We start from the raw sequence: 13,851 nt of genomic DNA, 5'->3' as shown, positions 1-13,851 counted from the left end.
TTACGTTGTACCTTACCATGGAAGTGCTCTATGCGGATGTGTGTCAGGCTATCACAGTACAATGGAAGCAGGGTAATTCATTGATTTAGAGCATCCTACCGTATGCGAGGCGTATGCAGCTGTTAGTACACAGAATTGAGAAGGAGACCCACGCCTTTCAAACGATTTCGAGAGGTACGGGCACTCTGTTATGGTCGGCGATGCAAATTATTATATACTATTTGAAAAAAGACGCCCGCGTCTTCCCACGGGGGGCAACTCGAGTAAATGCGTCGCAGAGTAAGGGGGTGATCGCGTGAATCTTGCGTAATTGGGTATGGTTTGGGGATGCTTAATTGTTACACGATGCGCAAAACAAGTACGACTTGAACGGCTCGAGCGTGCACGAAGTTCCGGGTCCGCTGCTCGCTTCAAACGCTTGCGTTCAGCGTCGTATGCCCGTCTCTTCACAGCCTTGTCTTCTGCGTTGATTGCTGTTGTTGACGCCGACGACGTTGAGGGTGGAGTAACGTTGCCTTCAACGAGTGGTGGGACGCTGATTGAAGGTACTGTTGCTTCCATCGCATCTACTCGTGTCAAGCAAAGCGTCAAGTCAAGCGAAAGCCAAGTAAAGACGCCCTTGACTGAATTGCGAACGCGCGCTCCGCCGCTTATATACACACCGCCCACGTTCGAGGGAGAGGACGGAAGGAGAAGGAGAGGAGGGAGATGAGGGAGAGGAGAGGCTTGCTGCTGGCACGAGACGAGCATGCGCAGTGGGTGTGTGGACGGCGCCGGCGACGCCGCAGGTGCGACTAAGAAATGCTCTGCATTTAAAAATTATTTTCAAAGGCGATTATCAATGAACTCATTAAAAGGTTAAACTGCCAATAGAGGCCACTGATGCAGAGGTCTGTAGATCAGGAACAGCTGCGGAAGCCAAAGCATGTATGGCTTCTCATACATCTCAACAAACGCACCCGCAGTAATCGCACTAACAAACCATGAGAGCTTTACTGAAGTATATCGCTAACGTCTGACCTACCAAAACGATGATTCGACATGATTATGCCATTATCCGTGAAAACGTTCTCTTTAGTCTATTGTTTGTCAAAAATACGTCTTGAGAGGGCAACAATGTATTACTGTGAAACAATTTTTTCCTTAATGGCGTTTTGAACACGTTATTGTCGTGCAGCTTTTCGTCTTTTTTTATCATGCTCAGGGACTCACGGCAGGCTAAAATAAAAAAAAAAATCGAAATGTGTTTATTTCTTGTTCGGAATGACAAGGCTTACCTTAACAACATTGATTACTCCACGCATTCTTGTGCATTTCGATTGAGTGAACACGACCAGGTTCGCGAGACGAATAAGGGGGCAGTCGCGGCTCCTTTTGTCAGGCCGTGAACAACCTGAGCTTTCTGCCTTCAGATAATTTCTTATGAACGAAATTTCCTCACACAAAAAACAAAGAATGTGGAGGCGACCCTAATCATTCTCTAATGTGCCTGGTAGTGGCACTTGCACGTCGGCAATCGTCTGCCTTAGTGCATATAAGGGGCGAGTTGGGTTTTTCGGTACATAATTTGGAACAGCGCCACACACACACACACACACACACGCACACACACACACGCACACACACACACACAGTGAGAGACGCAGGCACAGAGAAGCACACGCATGCACACGAAGACATTTGAGAAGTCCTAGTTTCACGCTGAAAGACTGCTCAACACTGGGCGGCTCCACATTTCGGTCGCAGAGAGCCTACTCGAGAAAATCCGCAGTCATCCTTAAATGTGTGAAGCCAGCGCATCTTTCAGACAGAAGGTAGCTGTGGCAACTTATTCTGGTTGGCTATTCCCCTTTTTTCTCGTTTTATTATGCTTTCTCTCTCTCTTTCTATGCGTGGCACAAGCTTTCACGCAACCTGGAAATGTTGACCCACCGGTATGGGGCGAGTCATATTCAGGGCACTGCACAGGCTGTCTAAGCTCTGCAAAATGCTGAGCCGGAGGAAAGAATGCAGCAGGTCTGCGGCATAAAACACACGTGGCCATTTGCTGGATACGCAGAAGGAATGACGTACGAAATTCCCTTAAAGTGCGGAAAAGTGCATACTGGCCAAACTGAAAGATGCGTGAACGATAGTGTGATGGAGCCTGTCAAGAACCTGAGTGAAACGTCTACGCAAACGAAAAGACTTTGAAGGTTTCCTGGTTAGCCATTGTATAAAACTTGCCATATTGGTCATCCCACATAAAACACTCCTTTCCATAAGAAGAGCAAGAACACTCATTACTCGAGAAATCGTAGAAGCAGAACGCATTTCCTATCTCAAGAAGGGATCTATAAGCCTGCCATCCTTACAACTCTCAGATTAGGACACAGCGTACTTACGCATGTGTAGTCGATGATGTCTTTATTGTACGGCAAATATATATGTGTGTGTATTTTTTTGCAATAAAATTATTCGCATGTTCAGTCCTCGTCCTTGTCGTTTTCGTTGCGTCCGTGTGTTTTTTGAGCTGCAATTCTCAGAGCCCTTGCGTACTCCTTCTGTTTACATTGTGTCTCGCGCGCTGCCCAAACGGACCTCAGAGCCCACGTACAAAGGAGCGGCTGGTAGAGATCTCCGCCAGGTGATGCAACAATCCCAGCTGCTCAAAATATTGCAATGAACTCAATCAATTATTCGCCAAAACTCTCTTGAGAGTTTCTTGGCCCTCATATTGAGTAAAGTTATGCCACCATGTAAAATGTATCCAATATAACTCTTAACTTGTACCAGAACCATCATTTCTTTTAGAAGATATGTTCAGAATATTCATAAAATCGGAAGGAAGTGCTCGACCGGATATGCTTGGAAGAGGAAGAAGAGGGTCGTTCTGTGTTCGTGCTACTGTGAAGGCCACAGGAAGCCGATTTCGCAGACAGTGCATTGTCGCGCGGAGCTTAAACTTGGTGCTAGCACAGCGCTGCTATTAAGAATGCTGTTTATTTGTTTGTTTGTTTACTTGTTTATTTTCATACGCCATAGCCCTATTGTGGGCTGCAGTATAAAAAATATCTACTCATCTATGGAACTGCTTTTGTCGTGGGAGCGATTCAAATCAGTGTCTAGAATGTGTGGTTTGGGAAAAGAGGTAAATGAGCTGGCTTATGTTGTACCTTACCATAGAAAAGCTGTATGCGGGCGTCTGTGAAGCTCTCACAGTAGAATTAAGGAAAGAAGATGACTCTTAAGGGCTCGTTTTGTTTGTTAGACACAATATTAATGAGAACTAACAGACAATAACGCCAAGGAAAGTATAGGGGGTGTTATCTGTAGTATTTAGAATATAAATGTGAAGAAAGTAAAGTGGACGAAAAGATAACTTGCCGCCGGCAGGGACCGAACCTGCGACCTTCGAATAACGCGTCCGATGCTCTACCACTGAGCTACGGCGGCGGTCATCCTCCCGTCCACTTTATGGGGTATATATGTGCATTAAACCTTGGAGTGTTAGTCAGCGCCATTCGCAGCCATGGCGGCGAGTGTGCAACACTCTTTTTCTGCCTTTCTGGCGTCACGTAGCACGTGATCTTTTTACGAGCTGGCAGCTGACCAATAATCCCTCGCATACTACCTGAAGGCATCAAGTCTGCCAGAACGAGACCCTCGCTGTGAATGAAGGAAAGAAGATGACTCTTAAGGGCTCGTTTTGTTTGTTAGACACAATATTAATGAGAACTAACAGACAATAACGCCAAGGAAAGTATAGGGGGTGTTATCTGTAGTATTTAGAATATAAATGTGAAGAAAATAAAGTGGACGAAAAGATAACTTGCCGCCGGCAGGGACCGAACCTGCGACCTTCGAATAACGCGTCCGATGCTCTACCACTGAGCTACGGCGGCGGTCATCCTCCCGTCCACTTTATGGGGTATATATGTGCATTAAACCTTGGAGTGTTAGTCAGCGCCATTCGCAGCCATGGCGGCGAGTGTGGAACACTCTTTTTCTGCCTTTCTGGCGTCACGTAGCACGTGATCTTTTTACGAGCTGGCAGCTGACCAATAATCCCTCGCATACTACCTGAAGGCATCAAGTCTGCCAGAACGAGACCCTCGCTGTGAATGAAGGAAAGAAGATGACTCTTAAGGGCTCGTTTGTTTGTTAGACACAATATTAATGAGAACTAACAGACAATAACGCCAAGGAAAGTATAGGGGTGTTATCTGTAGTATTTAGAATATAAATGTGAAGAAAGTAAAGTGGACGAAAAGATAACTTGCCGCCGGCAGGGGACCGAACCTGCGACCTTCGAATAACGCGTCCGATGCTCTACCACTGAGCTACGGCGGCGGTCATCCTCCCGTCCACTTTATGGGGTATATATGTGCATTAAACCTTGGAGTGTTAGTCAGCGCCATTCGCAGCCATGGCGGCGAGTGTGGAACACTCTTTTTCTGCCTTTCTGGCGTCACGTAGCACGTGATCTTTTTACGAGCTGGCAGCTGACCAATAATCCCTCGCATACTACCTGAAGGCATCAAGTCTGCCAGAACGAGACCCTCGCTGTGAATGAAGGAAAGAAGATGACTCTTAAGGGCTCGTTTTGTTTGTTAGACACAATATTAATGAGAACTAACAGACAATAACGCCAAGGAAAGTATAGGGGGTGTTATCTGTAGTATTTAGAATATAAATGTGAAGAAAGTAAAGTGGATGAAAAGATAACTTGCCGCCGGCAGGGACCGAACCTGCGACCTTCGAATAACGCGTCCGATGCTCTACCACTGAGCTACGGCGGCGGTCATCCTCCCGTCCACTTTATGGGGTATATATGTGCATTAAACCTTGGAGTGTTAGTCAGCGTCATTCGCAGCCATGGCGGCGAGTGTGGAACACTCTTTTTCTGCCTTTCTGGCGTCACGTAGCACGTGATCTTTTTACGAGCTGGCAGCTGACCAATAATCCCTCGCATACTACCTGAAGGCATCAAGTCTGCCAGAACGAGACCCTCGCTGTGAATGAAGGAAAGAAGATGACTCTTAAGGGCTCGTTTTGTTTGTTAGACACAATATTAATGAGAACTAACAGACAATAACGCCAAGGAAAGTATAGGGGGTGTTATCTGTAGTATTTAGAATATAAATGTGAAGAAAGTAAAGTGGACGAAAAGATAACTTGCCGCCGGCAGGGACCGAACCTGCGACCTTCGAATAACCGCGTCCGATGCTCTACCACTGAGCTACGGCGGCGGTCATCCTACCGTCCACTTTATGGGGTATATATGTGCATTAAACCTTGGAGTGTTAGTCAGCGCCATTCGCAGCCATGGCGGCGAGTGTGGAACACTCTTTTTCTGCCTTTCTGGCGTCACGTAGCACGTGATCTTTTTACGAGCTGGCAGCTGACCAATAATCCCTCGCATACTACCTGAAGGCATCAAGTCTGCCAGAACGAGACCCTCGCTGTGAATGAAGGAAAGAAGATGACTCTTAAGGGCTCGTTTGTTTGTTAGACACAATATTAATGAGAACTAACAGACAATAACGCCAAGGAAAGTATAGGGGGTGTTATCTGTAGTATTTAGAATATAAATGTGAAGAAAGTAAAGTGGACGAAAAGATAACTTGCCGCCGGCAGGGACCGAACCTGCGACCTTCGAATAACGCGTCCGATGCTCTACCACTGAGCTACGGCGGCGGTCATCCTCCCGTCCACTTTATGGGGTATATATGTGCATTAAACCTTGGAGTGTTAGTCAGCGCCATTCGCAGCCATGGCGGCGAGTGTGGAACACTCTTTTCTGCCTTTCTGGCGTCACGTAGCACGTGATCTTTTTACGAGCTGGCAGCTGACCAATAATCCCTCGCATACTACCTGAAGGCATCAAGTCTGCCAGAACGAGACCCTCGCTGTGAATGAAGGAAAGAAGATGACTCTTAAGGGCTCGTTTTGTTTGTTAGACACAATATTAATGAGAACTAACAGACAATAACGCCAAGGAAAGTATAGGGGGTGTTATCTGTAGTATTTAGAATATAATGTGAAGAAAGTAAAGTGGACGAAAAGATAACTTGCCGCCGGCAGGGACCGAACCTGCGACCTTCGAATAACGCGTCCGATGCTCTACCACTGAGCTACGGCGGCGGTCATCCTCCCGTCCACTTTATGGGGTATATATGTGCATTAAACCTTGGAGTGTTAGTCAGCGCCATTCGCAGCCATGGCGGCGAGTGTGGAACACTCTTTTTCTGCCTTTCTGGCGTCACGTAGCACGTGATCTTTTTACGAGCTGGCAGCTGACCAATAATCCCTCGCATACTACCTGAAGGCATCAAGTCTGCCAGAACGAGACCCTCGCTGTGAATGAAGGAAAGAAGATGACTCTTAAGGGCTCGTTTTGTTTGTTAGACACAATATTAATGAGAACTAACAGGCTGCGAATGGCGCTGACTAACACTCCAAGGTTTAATGCACATATATACCCCATAAAGTGGACGGGAGGATGACCGCCGCCGTAGCTCAGTGGTAGAGCATCGGACGCGTTATTCGAAGGTCGCAGGTTCGGTCCCTGCCGGCGGCAAGTTATCTTTTCGTCCACTTTACTTTCTTCACATTTATATTCTAAATACTACAGATAACACCCCCTATACTTTCCTTGGCGTTATTGTCTGTTAGTTCTCATTAATATTGTGTCTCACAGTAGAATTGAAACACAATCTCTTAAGCACGACAAGCGAATGATTTAGTACACCAGCCTACCATTGCCGAGGCTTATGCATCTTTACGTATACAAAAAATCAAGGAGACGCTTGTCTGACCAACAATTTAAAGAACTCTGCGTAGGCTGCCATGGTAGATTCTAGACGAGTGAACTTATGACGCACTGTACTCTGGGTTCACAATAATTTTGGACGATTTATAGTGCTATATCTACTCTACCATGGGAGAGCAGTTAGCCATCCAGAATATAAGGATGCGTGCACTTTATGAATTCGCGAACTGTATTGTTTACAAAAAATTTATTTACGCTATCTAAAGAACAAACATATGAAAAATTACACCATATCGCACCAAAGGGAAGCATGTGGGGATATGAAGCAGCGCAAGGGTCGACTTAAAGTTGCGTTGATCACGGGCGCCTTGCCCAATGTTAATGCGTCCTTGCAAATGGAGCACACCATGAATTCACTGTAGTTGCTGTTGCTGTTACTCGTCCCGAAGTCTTGTTGCAGCACGCCAGGCGGGTTCATCACGCGTCTGCAAAACCTCTTTCCCCGACGCCATCACATGATTGCTGAGAGAGTTTAAGGGGGAGAGGCCACAGCGTCTTACCCAGCCCCTTACACAGGCCCGAACGCGCTAGCGCGTACCAGCACACATGGTTTTGTCTGCGTTACGCCAAGCTAGGGCACAATACGGCAGCCCGTGCTTCTAAAGTGATCAGCACGTATCATCATCGAGGCGCTCGAAGAACAAAAGGAAGAAAACTCCTCCTCGGCGCGAGCGCGCGCTCAGTAAGTTACAGATGGCTATGCTAGGTGGTAGAAAGCGGACGGTCGCCAATAGAACTACGGACACAGCCCCGAGGAAAAGCTGCTTCTCATCTAAAACATTCACCGGTTCATGGGTACATTTACGTTTGCGCAGCGACGCGCCATGACACACATCACTATCTTATAGTAAAGAGAACGCTAATTAGGAAAACATTACCAAGGTGGGACACAGTGCACAAATGACACAAAGTGTACAAAGTGTATTTATACGTGCGCATATACATTTATATCGCCCACATAAACCTTGTGGTGGATGGGACATCTACATGTGTTACATATGGGGTTTATGTACACAGGACAAAATGGTAAAGACACAAATACGGAAACAATGACCCGAGTGCGGTATCTAGCGCCACGTTGAGCCAAAGAGAAGCTGCACCCTTTCGTTTTTTATTTTTACGAAGGGGCATGACGAGAGGCGCACGAACTCGTGCTCCCCCAAGAAGAAGCGCTCCTCGGAGAGGAAAGCGAGGATCGCACGCATCATGCCCCCAGTATTGGCTACAATACTCGCCGACGGCAGTTTCTAGCAACGCCTTCGCAGCGGTTCCTCCAAAGGCTGAAAAGCCTTGCCACTATCAAAAGCGTCTTCGTATGAATCTTCCGCCCGACACGAAATATCGGATGCCGTATGCCCGAAATCCGGCATTGACAGCGTGCCGAAATAGACGCACGGCCACGCACTCGACTGTCGCGTGGCGGGTTCTTTCCACCGAGGTACAGTTCGGAAACGCACAGACGCGCACCACTTGCCATCGTTCGGGACGATCTCGTGTGGGGGATATCGCCATCCCATCTTCCAAGCAATGTTGTGAAGGTGTCCGGTAATGTGGCTGCAGCTATATCTTTCCACTGTGTATGTCGCACTATAGGTCGACGGTGCTGATGCACCAAGGGTCGCAGAATTGTGGCCATTGTGTCTACCATCTTATCTGCTCTAACGTTGGCCTCTGCGGATGCAGCTCTAAGGCGCCTTTCAAATGCCAGATTGGCTCATATATCAATCGCATTCCGACAATCGCGGGCCTCGGATTGTGATGCTCGCCCGTATCAGGACACGCAGTGATGGACAGTGTTAGCAACGCGCCAGCGCCTGTGCTGGCATACCGTCGTTACTCAAGATCCGCATTAAAGTTGCAAAGCGATAGGATAGATAGGATAGAGAAAGCGAGAGGCAGATGCCGCCACGGTCTCGCCTTTCGTTGAACTTGCCTTGTCCTAACGACGGACGTGATGGGTGTTAAGTGCCCTTTTACCAGAAGAACGAGTTAATATGGCTCTGTTTTTTTCTGGAAGCTCGGAGATGATGTTTGACGGTGTGACAAACATACCAAAATTCCCTAGAATTACTGACTGTGTTAAGTAACGGCGTTCCAAGAGCGGGAAGTCAAAATGTGGCGCTGCTTTTATATCACTTCGTAAGCTGTACAGCAGCCGAGACAGTCAGGATGATAACGTAAGAAGCAGAAATAGCCCAGAGGAACATGACATTCTACTAGTATTGACAAGAGAAGTAAAGAAAGCCTTAAAGGAAATGCAAAGAGGCAAAGCCGCTAGTGAGGATCAGGTACCATCAGACCTGTTGAAAGACGGTGGATAGAGTGTGTTAGAAAAACTGGCCACCCTGCATACGAAGTGTCTCTCGACGGGGACGATACCACAATCTAGGGAAAATGCCAACATCATCTTGATCCATAAGAAAGGGGACGTCAAGGACCTGAAAAATTACAGGCCCATCAGCTTACTGTCCGTTGTCTACAAGCTATTTACAAAAGCAATTGCTAACAGAATTATTACGACATTAGAGTTCAATCAACCAAGGGACTAGGCATGATTTCGTACAGGCTGCTCAACAATAGATCATACTATCAATCAGGTGATAGAGAAATGCGCGGAATACAACAAACCCCTATACATAGCCTTTATAGATTACGAGAAGGCATTTGATTCGGTGGAGACATCAGCAGTCATGCAGGCGCTGCGGAATCAGGGCATCGACGAGGCCTATATAAACATAATGGAATACATCTACAGCGGATCCGCAGCCACTATAGTCCTCCATAAAGAAAGTGACAGAATCCCATTAAAGAAGGGCGTACGGCAGGGAGACACGATCTCTCCAATGCTATTAACTGCGTGTCTACAGGAGGTTTTCAGGGCCCTAGATTGGGAAGAATTAGGGATAAGAGCTAATGGAGAGTAGCTCAATAACCTGCGATTCGCTGATGAAATTGCATTGATGAGTACCGCGGGAGACGAATTACAGCTCATGATTACTGAACTGGATATGGAAAGTAGAAGAGTAGGTCTGAAAATTAATAGGCATAAAACTAAAGTAATGTGGAACAATCTTGGCAGAGAACAGCGCTTTGTGATAGGTGGCCAGACACTGGAAGTTATAAAGGAGTACGTCTACTTAGGACAGGTAGTAACCGCGGATCCGAACCATGAGAGTGAAATAACAAGAAGAATAAGGTTGGGATGGGGCTCATTCGGCAAGCATTATCAAATCATGAATGGTAGTCTATATACCTCAAGAGGAAGGTATATAACAGCTGCATCTTACCGGTACTTACCTACGGAGCAGAAACCTGGAGACTTACAAAGAGGGTTCAACTTAAATTGAGGACGACGCAGCCAGCGATGGAAAGGAAAATGATAGGTGTAACCTTAAGAGACAAGAAGAGAGCAGCGTGGGCAGGGAACGAACGGGGGTTGAGGATATCATAGTTGAAGTCAAGAAGAAGAAATGAAGAAATGGATATGGGCCGGGCACGTAGCACGTCGGCAGGGTAACGGGTGGTCATTAAGGGCAACTGACTCGATTCAAAGAGATGGCAAACGCGTAAGGGGGAGACAGAAAATTAGGTGGGTAGATGAGATTAAGGAGTTCATAGATATAACGTGGCAGCAGAAAGCACAGGACCGGGTTGATTGGCGGAACATGGGAGAGGCCTTTGCCCTACAGTGGGCGTAGACAGGCTGCTGCTGCTGCTGCTGATGATGATGATGCAAGCTGTGCACAAGTGATATCCAGACATTGTCATTTACATCGAAAGCATTATATGTGATTCCTAGTATTATAATTGTAGGAGACCTCTGCAACGGTGGCGTGATGTTTATACGAGTGTTTGGGTTGCCAATAAAGAAATACTTGCTTTTTGAAAAGCTTACTTTGCACCTGATATTGTACCGAATTCATGGAACTCACTGAGGGCATGTTATAGTGACTGGTCGTTGGGGACAGTGGAATATCGTATATCTTCTGCGTACGCAGTGACTTTAACCTGGTAGTTACAAACTATGGAACGCTTCCTATGGTTCTAAAATAAGGTTCAATGCGCAACGTAAATTGAACTTGGTGTTTGCAAAAGTTTAACAATTTGGATCACTTCGTACTCGATTACTGGAGAGCAACAAGCCGTCCCAGCGTTGCAAGAAAACGTTTCGAAATGGAGAATGGTGACCAGTGCTGCTGGAACCAGAAGCACATGCCATCTGATACGTCTCCTAAAACGCACCCGCGGTAATTGTTCTAATAAACCTTGCGAGTTTTACTTAAGTGCTTTGTTAACCTTTGCCCCGCCACGGTGGTCTAGTGGTTATGGTGCTCGACTGCTGACCCGAAGGTCGCGGGATCGAATCCCGGCCGCGGCGGCTGCATTTTCGATGGAGGCAAAAGTGTTTGAGGCCCGTGAATCTAGATTTAGGTGCACGTTAAAGAACCCCAGGTGGTCAATATTTCCGGAGCCCTCCACTACGGCGTCTCTCATAATCATATCGTGGTTTTGGGACGTTAAACCCCTGATATTATTATTATTATTATTATTCGTTAACCTTTGACCAACGAAAATGCCGGGAGAGCATTATCAAACCATTCCCAGTGAAAAATGTTCGCTTTAATTTATTTTTATCACTAATGCCTCCTGACGTGGCAACAACACAATATTACGTGTCAGTTTTTACTCTAATGTAGTTTCGAACATTTATATCCCTGTGGATTTGCGTCTTTTGTAAGCATGCTCAAATACGTTTATCGCTATTTATAAGGCCTAAAATAAATATTGTGTTCAGTGTTCTTTACCATGACTTGTATTGCTCGGCCTGGTTCACTTACAGTTTTTGACTAAGTGGGCCAGCATGCGCGGGACAAACTGCGGTTATGCTATTTATATAGGCGAAAGCATTATATACCTCATGAAACACAAAATTCGACCGTCGGTGTCTCGCGTCCTGCGGCGTCCGCGACGGCTGATGGAAAAAATCATCACGTGATGACGTCACCCTATGACATTCTCATGTCATCGCGGATAGCAAAAATGTGTGACGTCATCATTACGGCGCAAATTCTGACGTGTCGTTATGTGACCTAACGCAACATGATTCTATTGTAGCGCCCCCGTCTGGGGGGCGCACAAAACGGGAGAGCGCGCGACCTCAAGAGAAGGAAATAAAAGCGGCGATTGGTAGTGGCACGTGAAGCCACGGCTCGTGTTCCCCGATGGTGCCGAGCCTTCGCTCCTGTGGCATAAGCCTACACCGCCATCACATGACATCGTAATCGGGTGAAAGGTGGGCTGATCACGGAGGCAGTGCATAACCACGTGAGGTGCCTCCGATTCACGATGAAGAGCGAAACCACGCTAGGTGTAGAAATCTTTCGGAGGGTGCCAAGGGCAGCATCAATATATCTAGGGAGCCTACATGACCGGCCAGTCATGCCGGCTTGCTATTATACATCGATTGAGAAGAAAAAGAAGATGAATTTCGCCTTCGAGTCGTCTTAGGTGAATGCACAAGCGACCCTGTTGGACTTACGAGCTTGCACCTTATGCCCGGGGCTTGTCCATCGCCGTAGTAGCCGGGCGTAAAACAGGTAGATGTAGATGTAGATGTAGATACTATATTGCTGGCTCACACCCACTCAGGGGGATTGGCCAAGAATCGGGTTGCTTAGAAAAAATATTTAAATATAACCGTCTCAGAGCACGCTTGCACGAAAGAGATGTCTTCTTGTTGTTCTTTAAGATCCTTGATGATGATATTAACGCATGCAAAACCACATATACCATAGCGAAATGTAGCATGTGGCGCTCGCTCCACTCCGGCGCGTGCTCTAGTTTAATAGGATACCGTCACTCAGTGCACTTCGATAATAATAACATAAACCAAGAAGACAATGCGGTGGATCGGAGGGCTCGCAAGGCAGCAGCTGCGAGGGCTCGCCGCCAAGACCCTGCGGTGAGAGCTCGCGAGGCCGAAGAGAGACGTCAGCGTGGTGCGGACCCCGAGATTCAAGCCCGCGAAGCCGAAGCAGCGCGGAAGCGGCGGCAATAAGAGAACCTCGAAGAGGTACCGATGCGGGATGCAGCGGGCAAGCGCCGAAAGCGGTCGCTACATGGCCCCGACGCGCGCTTCAAGCGCGATTTCCTCGACCACACCTTCGGCCACAGCTGCAAGGTCTGCGGCTGCTTGTTGTTCGACAACAAACTGACCACAATCGCTACTATTACAACGTGTCACGTCTTTATATGACAGTAGAGGAATTGCACGGAGCATTCACGGTTTACCCGATCAACTCGGAGCAAGCTCCTCTTACGTAATTCACTTCGCGAATTCGGTACAATTTTAAATGCGAAGCATTTCCTAGCGAACCTCAGGAACTTTGGCCGTATATCTATCTATCTATCTATCTATCTATCTATCTATCTATCTATCTATCTATCTATCTATCTATCTATCTATCTATCTATCTATCTATCTATCCGCCAACGTCTGGGCGCTCTCCAGGTCATCTCCATAACTTGTAATACACCCAAATTTGCATAGCAGAGGATCCGTCGATGACGAACACGATCCACTGGTCATGATATGAATAACCCAAATACCTGTCGCGTACGTCATGAAAGCCTTTTGTCAGTCACGTTTGGCACATATCCGCATACCAGAGTTCATGCTTGCGGGTATGTGCCACAGGCGATACAGAATCCCAACCAACATAGCAACCGCGAACAAACACACAATCACACGCCAGGAAAGTGATAATAATAATAATTGTTGGGGTTTTATGTTCCAAATCAACGATATGATTATGAGAGACGCCGTAGCGAATGGCTCTGGAAGTTTCGACCATCTGGTATTCTTTAACGTGTACTGAGATCGCACTGTACACGGGCATCTAGCATTTTGCCTCCATAGTAATTCGACCGCAGCGGCGGGATCAAACGCGCGACCTTCCGGTCAGCAGCCGAGCACCGTAACCGCTACACCACCGCGGCGGACGCAAAAAAAGAAAGGAAGATAAAGACAGAACACA

The 13,851-nt window shown here is 47.0% G+C and overlaps 1 non-coding gene across 1 annotated transcript; it reads right to left on the bottom strand.

The window, feature by feature from the left end:
- Positions 1-5,158: 5,158 nt before the first annotated feature.
- On the bottom strand, positions 5,159-5,231 carry Trnap-cgg (transfer RNA proline (anticodon CGG)). Its single transcript has one exon. It is a non-coding gene; the product is annotated as a tRNA-Pro (tRNA).
- Positions 5,232-13,851: the final 8,620 nt, after the last annotated feature.

Source organism: Rhipicephalus sanguineus, chromosome 10, assembly GCF_013339695.2.
Source record: "Rhipicephalus sanguineus isolate Rsan-2018 chromosome 10, BIME_Rsan_1.4, whole genome shotgun sequence".
NCBI classification, from domain to species: Eukaryota; Metazoa; Arthropoda; class Arachnida; order Ixodida; family Ixodidae; genus Rhipicephalus; species Rhipicephalus sanguineus.
The sequence above is the reverse complement of the archived record's forward strand: the minus strand, read 5'-3'. Positions and strand labels throughout refer to the sequence as shown.